Here is a 10,410-nt window from a genome sequence, read left to right on the forward strand (position 1 = left end):
CATCGAGGGAAAGACGGGAAAACCGGGTGAGACGGATCTGGGAGCGTTAGAGAGAGACTTGCTAGAATACCGGTTTAGTGAAGACGACGATGGAGAAGTCGATGGGAGTCTATTGCTAATGACGCCATCGTCTTTCATGTCCCCTACAAAGGAGGCGTCGGCCGTCTTATCCCCGATAGACCCAATAAGCCAGGCGAGAAAATGCCGAAGCAGGGATCCGCAGAAATTGCTCCATGAGTCACCAAGGAGGAGAAAAATCGAAGAATCAATGAGGGTATCCTTCCTGAGTACGCTGCCGGAAGAGGAATGGTAGAGATATCAAAGTGAGTTAGAAGGCAAGACAGGGGCAACCTGGAGCCGAGTGAATTTCATGGAAAGATCATGGGACGTGATACGACGATATGGGACGCAGTCCATAATGAAGGTGGGATTGAACCAACCCATCATGCGTGAGGTCCTGGAGAAAATAGTGAACTCCATGGAGTCGGATGTTCTGACCGAGTCAGTTACAGAAGACAGTGCCGATGATCAGCAGGTCGCAAAAAAATTACCTATCAGACGAGCCAGGAAGGGGCTGAAGCGACTAAAAGGGAAAACAGGAAGTCGAGCCATGAACCCGAGAGTGGTGAAGTCGAGAGCCAGCGCAGTGGTGACCTCTCTAACGAGCGCAGGTCGTTCAGGCGAGAGCGGGCAAGGAGATAGTGCAACGCTGACAGGGGGAGAAAAAGAGAATCTGATACCCCCTATGCTCTTGGCAGGTCTGACCACGACTGCCGTAAGATCAAAGAAAACAGCGCGAACCCTGGCAGACACTAAATTAGAGATGGAGATCATCAGTCAATGTGGATCTGGAGGACTTGAAGATTACAGGCCCTCGCGGACCAACATGGCTAAGTTGAAACTGGAAGGACAACTCGACGTGGTCGAGTACAGTCGAGTCACTGTTCCGGAATCGGTCCACATGGGAGATCCAGCAGGGGGTTATGTGGAGATGTTGAAAGCGAGAAACTCAGCGAGAGGGCACCTGATGGCTTCGAGCGAGAAGCCAGCCATGCAGGAATATCTGAAAGAGCTCACGGAGAATTCAAACTTAAATCGAACAGAATACGGCACGGTAATGTCCTCTGAAGCGAACGAAATTGGATTGGAAAAGCTACTAGAAATCTCCTGGAGGGCGGCCCTCCAGAGATACTTCGACGAGTCGATGCATGCACCTGCTACGGTGGCAGCATACCTGGCTCATCCTTGCATGAGAACTGATCTGCAAGTACGGTTGGCTTGGTGCTTGATGGGCATCAAGAGGGCGGAGTATGAAGCCAGTAATGATTCGAAATCACGGGAACAGGAGCTGGAGTTGATGGAAGCTCTGCGAGCGTTGATTTCTAAAGACGATTCTGCGATAGCATGGGCTAAGCGTAAGGATGCCCTTTGCTTTGTCAGGTTCGTGGCGGATCGTATCCCCACTCCTGTTTTGGGAGAATGTATAAAGATCATTCGGAAAAAGGGAGTTGATTGCGAAAAGAACTTCCTTAGGGCACTCCTGGAACTATATCAGTACATGCCGTTGACTGTGCCAAGCAAGGAGTCGAATGACATGGAGAGCTATCGCAAGTTGGTAGAGGTGAGAAGATATTCCAACAAAGAATTGAAAGTGAGCCGGGAGTTGATTGAAGCAGTCAAAGGACAAAAAGAGTTTGCAACACTAGGGAAACTGAAGTCGTTCCAATATGTGTCTGGCATACCGGGGATGGCGTACAATCCCTTCGTGAATGAAGAAGCCAGGGAAGCGTAATTCGACTATGAGCAAGTCGTAGTACTCAATTTCTGGGTTGAACGTATTAAAGAAACTGGAATGCTGATGGTGGAACAACCCAAGCTGGGAATTATCTTGGAAGAACGAGTGGTCGAACCCTCGGTTCCCGAGCTAAAGGGGCAAGTGAGTTTTGATTGTGGTTCTTGGGACGGTCACTTGAAAACTAGTCTAGTGACGATGTGGGAACTCATGAAGCCTTCTTGGTGTCCTCATCCTAACGCTGGTTTAATCTGGGACATGACGGCGGATATCACGTTAGACCTAGATGATGACGCGAGTCTGCATGATCTGGCCATGATACATCATCTGCTGGCCATGAGGTTGACGAAGCGGAAGAGCAACCCATCCACGGAGCTGTCCGAGGAAGGTCCATTGAGCAATTGGTTGAAGCAAGGCACATGCTTGGCTCAGCATAGTGGGATGGAAGGACATGTTTGTAACCTGGCACACTGCCTGGTTACGCTGAGCGAGCAGCATCGGCAACTGGCACGATTGTACGGAAGATTGAGCATGTCGGATAAGAGTGGCATGGAGTTGGTCGCGGACTGTCATTGGGTGACGGATGTAAACTTGATCACAGCCTTGGGATTTTGTAGCATGACGAGTTCGATTGAATCGCTTGAGCGCCTGGAGCGTGCCCATGAGCTAGTGACGTCCCTCAGCGTGGAAGTATTCCCTGGAGCATTGCAAACGGAGCAGAAGATCGGAGGCTGGAGAGAAGCTCTGGAGAACGAGATGAATCTGAAAGATAGTGAGGCCTATCATAAACCGACTGGTTCAAAATATCTGGTGGGTTCAAGCTCCGCACCATATTGCAGTAGTAGATATCCTACACACATGGTGGTGATGGATGCAAGGACACAGCAGGTGTTGATTGACCAACTTTTCTCTGTGCCAAAGTGCGTAAGGTTGGCCAGAATGTCGGAGAGGTCACATGATTTATTGGCGAAGATCTTTCGGGCAGTCCCGAAGAGATCTGAAGGCGAGTTGCAAGACGTAGTGGGTGAAGAATTTCTGAGATTAAACGAAGGCAATGTGAGTGAGTTCCAGAAGCAGAAAGCGAGTGGAGCGTTACCCACTGAATTCCCCACCATAGAAGAGAAAGACGACTTACACAGAATTCTGATGGAGGTGGAACCGTTGCTGGGAGCCTCAGGGTATCGGACCCGAAGGAACATAGTGAGAACCCATGGGGAGTATCCTTGCCACTGCTTGGCGCAGACGTTGTGGTACCCCAAACGCGGGAATCTGATGCTAGTATGGGACGTGGAGGAGTTGTACTCTACGGGGTTGCCCGATCAGAATCAACAGGTGTCAATCGTGGTGGTTAGTGCCATGCTGTCAGTGAGATGGCTGGAGGCTAACGCGGACACAAGTGAACAGGAGACGGCCGTGCCGACTCCTGAGCAGCTGAGCAACGTGAAGATGAGTCGTGAATTGGATCTTTTCAGAACCACCTGCAAGGTTCTGAGAATACCTAAAGCCATTGAAAGAATATGGTCAAGGCAAAGATTGATGCCTTGGTTCCGTGCAGTGATGACATCATGGATGTATGAACGCGCGAAGCGTCACATGTCGAGGAACACGGAAGCCTATCAATCTTTCCAGCTAGATATAGGACCAGGAGCCTATAAGAGAGCATTCCTGACGCACAGAAACGCGGTCACCACGGCGGTGAAGCGAGTAGCTGGAGCGCCTTGTGTAACTGAAGATGAGAAGAAAGAGGTCTTAAGAGCTGACCTAGAACGAAACGTGAGCTTGTGTCTTCACAACAGCTTTTGCAGGAACCGGGAGCAGAAGGTGAATGAGGACTTGCTACCTTGCTGCAAACCGAGGCTGTTGGAACAGGAGAGTTGGGGCACGGCCCGCAACTCCATGGACATGCTGGAGAAAGTATTGGAAGACAGCGAAGCCGAAGATCAAAATGGAGAAGTGATGGAATGAAGATGAACAAAGAAGAGAAGAGAAGGAGAAAAAACTTGATTGTCTTTGTGTGCTAAAACTTGAACCAATCAACCAAGTTTTGATTATTGAACTTGTTAAACTTTTGTTTTGATTTAGTTTGGTCAAACCAAACTTTGAAAATTGTTACAATTGTTAAATTGTTGAAAAAGAAATTTTAGTTATGACTGTTTATGTATGTATATATAGAACATAGGTGAGTATATTTACCTATTTAAACACGATTGAAGTTTTTAACCTGTGTAAGACACAATTTCACTGTGTGGCGACATGGTAAGTTTGAGTAAACTCGCTCGAGAAGGGTGAGTAACTCAATAACTTTCCTAGCCACAGAGTTTCTTAGTTTTAATATTGAAAGGACTGCATAAATAACTGATTATACTGGGTGAGTGATGTTAAGTTAATTTTAACGGGTGCGTGGCCGTGCCACGTCCCACTTTTTAATCACAAAGAGTGAAAAGAAATTTTATGGCAAGACGACGTAAGTAGTCAGAAAAGAAATTTTATCTAGGACACTCCTCATGGTGCAAATTTTGTGAAAATGTTGAAAGGCAGTGAGATGTGGTACGATGCCATTTGTGAACACGTAGTGAGTTGAGGTGGGCTAGATAAATTTCATTTTCTTATGCGATTTGTAAGATTGATTACAGAGAACTGGATAACTACTTGACGATAAACCGGTGTTATGCGATCAATAGGGACATTGATGGGGACTGTCCGGGGATTATGTGCCATTCTGCCAGATGGCACAGCGCAACCTTCCGACGAAGCACGAATCAGAGAGAAAAGGCCTTAACAGCAAAAAAGTGCTTGAAAGGAGGGTCGAAGTATTCTGAAATTTTCTATTTTTAAAATTTCGATTTTCAAGTTGATATTTCTCAGAAATACGAAAAACGGCCATTTTGACCAAAAGAACTAGGAAAATCAGAACAACGACAAATATTGTGAACAACAAACGTGCTAGAGACGGATAATACGAAGCCTCTCATCGTGGCAGCAACGCACGATAAGACCCTTATCAGCGGATATTAGTGGAGAAGGAAGCTTCGGTGGGGAAGGAATATTCCACGGAACCCTCCCGGGACGCAAATTAGAAGAGATAAGAGCGTTATCGCAGGAATATTACAGGAGCGGAGGCTTGGTCCCCCAGAGACTGTTTTATGTGAAGGGACTGTATAAAACTGACTGTATAGCTAATTGGATGTCGTGAAACTTTAAATTAACATCGGTATAGTTTGATGTTTTAGAATATGAGTAGCTAGAAAGAGGAAAGGGTCAATCCATCTCCAATGGATTTAATATAGAACTGTCACACGAAAACATGTTAAAATAGGTTGTTCGAGCCGTGTTTTTAATGACAATCACGTAGTCTGAGAATCCGAGACTCAGCTATGTGGTTGTGTTCGCATGTAAACGAAAGCTGATCAAAAGTCGTTTGACTGATGGCCTAAAAATAGTAACTTTTTACTTAGCCCTAAACAGACCAGAAAATCAACTGGCAAGGTCGAGACGGTAAAAAACGAGTAGTATTAAGGTAACTGACGCCTGCCAGTCGTTAATAGGTACTTTTTCTACGCTCCGTCGCTGTGTAGTATTTGGGCGAATGTTACACAAAACAAGAAATTCAGAAGCACCAGTATCTGAAAACAGGTCTAAGGTCTCTAATAAGTCTAAGGATAGTAGACAGCTTGACTCACATAAGTCTGATAAATTTGCTTCCACTCGTCACACGGCGACTGTTCACACTATGTCATCAATTGAGAAACAGCATGAGTTAGCTTTGATAAAACGACGCCATGAGGAGCTGGAAAGGCAGTATCAAGTATCGATAGGACTTAAAGAGCAAGAGAACCGCTTTAGCTTGAACAAAGTCAACTGGAACTAGAGCAATTGGCTGAAAGTCATAAAAAGCAACTAATTGAAATGGAAATGAAAGCGTTTGAACTTGAGGACAATTTGTCTGAGGTTAGCGAGAAGGTAGTGGAAAGTACTCGACAGTAGTAAGTCAACCTATTTCAAAAGTAGCAACCGATCGGACTAATGATTGGGTAGACTCTGTTAGTTCATAATCACCTCCTGACGTTGCCAGCGCGCCAGTTTTCCTGGCCTTCACTCCTGTACCATTTTCGTCAGAAACGACGACTTCCGCACACCTCGCTCATGCAATTCACACCAGTAATAGTCAAAACCATGAGCACACAGCATTGAGTGACCCTGGAATATATACTCATGGACATCGGGCCATGCCTCAATTTGGCAGTGCAAGCCTTTTGCCATTGCAAGCTTCTGTTCCATCTGTTTCATTCCCAGCTAACAATATGCATTCTAGAGCATTGCACACGTGTTACCACCACCGTCTGCTGTTCTTTTACAGACCATGAGTTCAAACATAACGGTTCTGATTTTGTTTCTTTGTCACCTGTATTTGCTGGTGCTGGCTTCTCATATTCTGGAGTAAACCCACCGCCGGTTTTCTTTTCGGTACCTAATTGCCATGCAGCGCCAGTTCAGACGCAACAAAATATTCCCTTTGTACCGCATACTGTGTCACCTAATATCAACGATTACTACACAAGCGATGAAAACTTATGGCGATTGGCAGCTACAACTCCAATAGTCACGCCTGCTCAGTGTTGTAATGCTGGAAACAATTTTTCAATTGTAACAACTGTTGTGCCAAGGTGTAACAACGCCGCCCCGTATATTATAGGTGGGACTGTGTATTTTAAGTCTCCGCCAGTTCATCCCCAACATGTTCCGCATTTTGTCAATAGTACGAAAGCTGTTTATGAGCCAGTCAACGAAGACAACGCACAGACTAGGCAAAACAAAAACCGCAATTGCGGAATTTAGTTATAGTGGCGTTATATACAAGGATGCACTGACCAGCTTGCAACGGAAGTTGGGGCAACCACACGCTATAATTGGTGCGCATCTTGATAAGCTGAATGCTTTTCCTCCACTTAAGATGCACAATTTGGAAAATGCCATTAGTTTCTCCTCTGCCATATCTGGCCTCGTAGCAGTTTTCAAATCCTTGTCATTCAACGATGATCTAAAGAGCGTTAACCTGTTAAACCAAGCTGTTAGTAAACTTTCGCCTAACCTCAAGGAAGCTTGGTCAATGCATACTGTTAGGCATAATTGGCAGCGACCAACACTCTTAGACTTTAATAACTGGTTGAAAGAAAAGGCCGAGGGGCATGAAAGATTACGTGTACTTAACTCTAAGGCAAAAAACGAGGAACCAGTTAAATCGAAAACAACCAAAGTTTTTGCAGCCAATAGCCAGGTAACTAGTGAGGCTCAGAATAAGTCTAAGTTTCCGCCGTGCGTTTTGTGTAATGGTAGTCATGCATTGTGGAACTGTGCTGTTTTTAAGGAAAAGAATGCTACTCAGCGAGCAAAATAGGTAGCTGAACAAAATTTTTGCTTCGCTTGCCTAAATGGCAATCATAGTTTCCTGCAATGTTCTAGAGATAAAAAAATTCCCGAAGCCAGAGTGCGATAGCACACATAATGTCTTGCTCCAAGGAACCGAAACAAAAAATTTCCTCGGAAGGAAAATTCAAATGGCTCAAATAAGGCTGGAACAAACAAATCCAAGAAAACACAAACACTTCTACCCGTGCCGCTGTTAGTGATGTACATGACATTGAATCGTCTAAAGGGTTGTTGCCAATTGCAACACTTGGTGTATCCTCGGATGTAACCAGTCTCCTGACGTTGGTTCTTTGTGATAGTGCATCGACTCACTCTTGGGTGTCTTCGTCACTCGTTAACCGTCTCGGTTTAGTAGGGGAGCCCGTTAACTTGTCAATTAGTGGTTTCAATTCAACCACTGTCGTTGAGACTCAGAGGGTCAAGTTTACAGTTTGTTCCGAGCGAAATCATAGTGATTTCCTTTTGTCTCTGTGTGCATATGATAAAGACAATATTCGGATTGGTTCCGAGTTAATCAATATGGCTGATTTGCAGAATAAATATCCACTTATTAGCACCTATTAAACCCACTCGAAAAACTTATGAGTATGTTGAAGTTATTATAGGATAAGATTACTACCACGCCGTTAGACCCATTGAGTTTATCTTGGGAGATGATGAAAACTCACCGTGTTCCATTCGCCTGCCGATAGATTGGGTCAAAATGGTCCGTTGCCGCCGTCCGTTGTTTCTACTTCTTCGTGTTTCAAGTGTGTTGTTGAAGATTCTTCTCTGACCGACCAGATCAAATCCTGGCACGAGTTGGAATCTTATGGTGCTTTCAAACAAGTCGATGCCCGTTCCGCCGCGGATAAACATGCTTTATCTATACTAAATTCTGAAACCGTTCACAATGGCGAAAGATACATTTTGCCTATGCTTTGGATTGATAGTAATGTCAGTCGAACAAACAACTACTACACGTCACTCGCCCAATTTAAAACATTGGAGAGAATGTTAAGTAAAGACCCTGAACTGCGCGAAAGATACGCAGACACAATTAGAGATGACATTAGGAAAGGCTATGTCGTTACCGTCGAACCACATGATCCACGTAAGCCTTCCGATCGCGAGTGGTATCTTCCGCACCATCCCGTCGTAAATCCGAATAAGCCGGGTAAAGTGCGCCAAGTCTTTAATGGGGCTTCTAAGTTTCACGGCACATCCTTAAATAAGTCCTTATTGATGGGTCCGGACCTACTCCAAATTTTAATTTTTTTTACTTTTGCGACTCCGTCAACACAAGTACGCCGTCTCCGCGGATATAGAGGGTATGTTCCTCCAGGTAGGAGTCCTCGCCCGCGATCAAATTTCGCTCCGTTTTTTTTGTGGCAGGAGGATACCACTTCCGATGTGGTAGTTCATCAGTACACTCGCCAGATATTCGGCGCACGGGATTCGCCTACATGCGCCAATTTCGCGTTGCAAAAAAAGCAACAGATAATATGTCCACATACCCTGAGGCCGCCTCAGTCGTAAATGAAAAATTTTATATGGACGATTACTTGGATTCGTTCGAGAACGTTATCCATGCAATTAAAATTAGCCGCGATTTGGTTTCGTTACTGAAGTTGGGAGGATTTAATTCGACTAAATCTGACAGTAATGCTGATGAAATCACTTCAGCAATGAACCCCGCGGATTGCAAAACCTCGTCTTCACCCACCAAGGAAATTTTTAATGGTGCCGAACAATCATCACACGTCTTAGGTCTCAAGTGGTACCAGGTGAAAGATACATTGGTTATTAGCAGATGCGTGGATCGTCCTCTCAATAAGGCCATAACTCAACAAACCGTCTTGTGTTTCGTCTCTTCTGTGTTTGACCCTGTTGGGTTAGTAGCTCCATACACCGTTAGGGCCCGTCTTGTGCCTAAAGATATTTGGAAAATCAGCGGCCAAAGTTGGGACGATGAATTGCCGGAAGACATAAGAGATAAGTTTCTCGAGTGGCACTCCAATCTCCCTCTCTTAGGGCAAATGACTATTCCCAGTTGTTATTTCACAGAGCCTGTGGATCAAATTTAGCTCCACATGTTCGGTGATAGCTGCTAGGACGTTTTCTGTGCGGTTGGATTTTTGCGTGTGCGACTCTCGAGTTCGCACAAAACTCAAATATCCTTCATCTTTGGTAAAGCTCGCGTTGCTCCCATGAAAGCGCTATCTATACCGAAGCTAGAGCTTCAAGCTGCTCTGCTCGCCACACGACTGAAAGATGATATCATGACCGCCCTTGCTGTCTGCATTAATCATGTCTACATAGGGACAGATAGTACTACAGTTTTGCAGTGGCTAAACTCCACTGAAAAATTACCTCTAATCGTCGCCAACCGTGTCGGCGAAATCCTCTATTCGACCACTATTGGTGAGTGGCACCATGTTCTGAGCGGCGGTAATACAGCTGATACCGGTACGCGGGGGACTTCTTTGGAAGCCCTCAAGCATAGCAGCTGGGTTATTGGTCCGAGCATTCTCAGGAGTACTGATTGCCCGTTTATACCCGACGAACGTGTAATCAATAAAGTTCGTTTGAAGGGTCCTTCTTGTGAATTTGATAAATGCTTGGAGACATCATCTTCCTTCGTCACCGATGTCACATCCATCAAACATCCCGAAAACGGGTTTAATTGGGAAAGGTTCAGTTCCTTTACGAGATATAAACGAGTAGTCGCTTTTATGTTGTCGATGCTGCCTTCACATAAGCATTTTCGCGGTAAGGACTTGCGAATCACGGTGAGTGTTTTTAGCTCAACGGGGAGGATTGTATCTTGCTCAGATGGAATCCTCCCCGTCGGGCTAAAAACACTCACCGCTGGCAAGCCTATTAAGAACAGTAAAAAAAATTGCCACATACTCGCCATTTATCGGTTCCGCTGGTATCATCCGTTTCACCGGACGGATGTGCGCTAAGTGAAAACCGAGTTTGATACTAAGCACCCAATATAACTCGACGGCTGACATACCCTAGTTCGTTTGTTAGCCCGCAGCCTCCACCACAAGCATTTTCATCAAGGTTTAGATTACATGCGCTCCGTTATTAATATGAAATATGCAATACTTGGGTTGCGTCGACTACTACGGTCTATCGAAAGTCAATGTGTAACATGCCGTAAATGCAAAGCTAGTACCATCCAGCCAATTATGTCCGATTTA

Source organism: Symsagittifera roscoffensis, chromosome 1 (genome assembly GCF_963678635.1).
Source record: "Symsagittifera roscoffensis chromosome 1, txSymRosc1.1, whole genome shotgun sequence".
NCBI classification, from domain to species: domain Eukaryota; kingdom Metazoa; phylum Xenacoelomorpha; order Acoela; family Convolutidae; genus Symsagittifera; species Symsagittifera roscoffensis.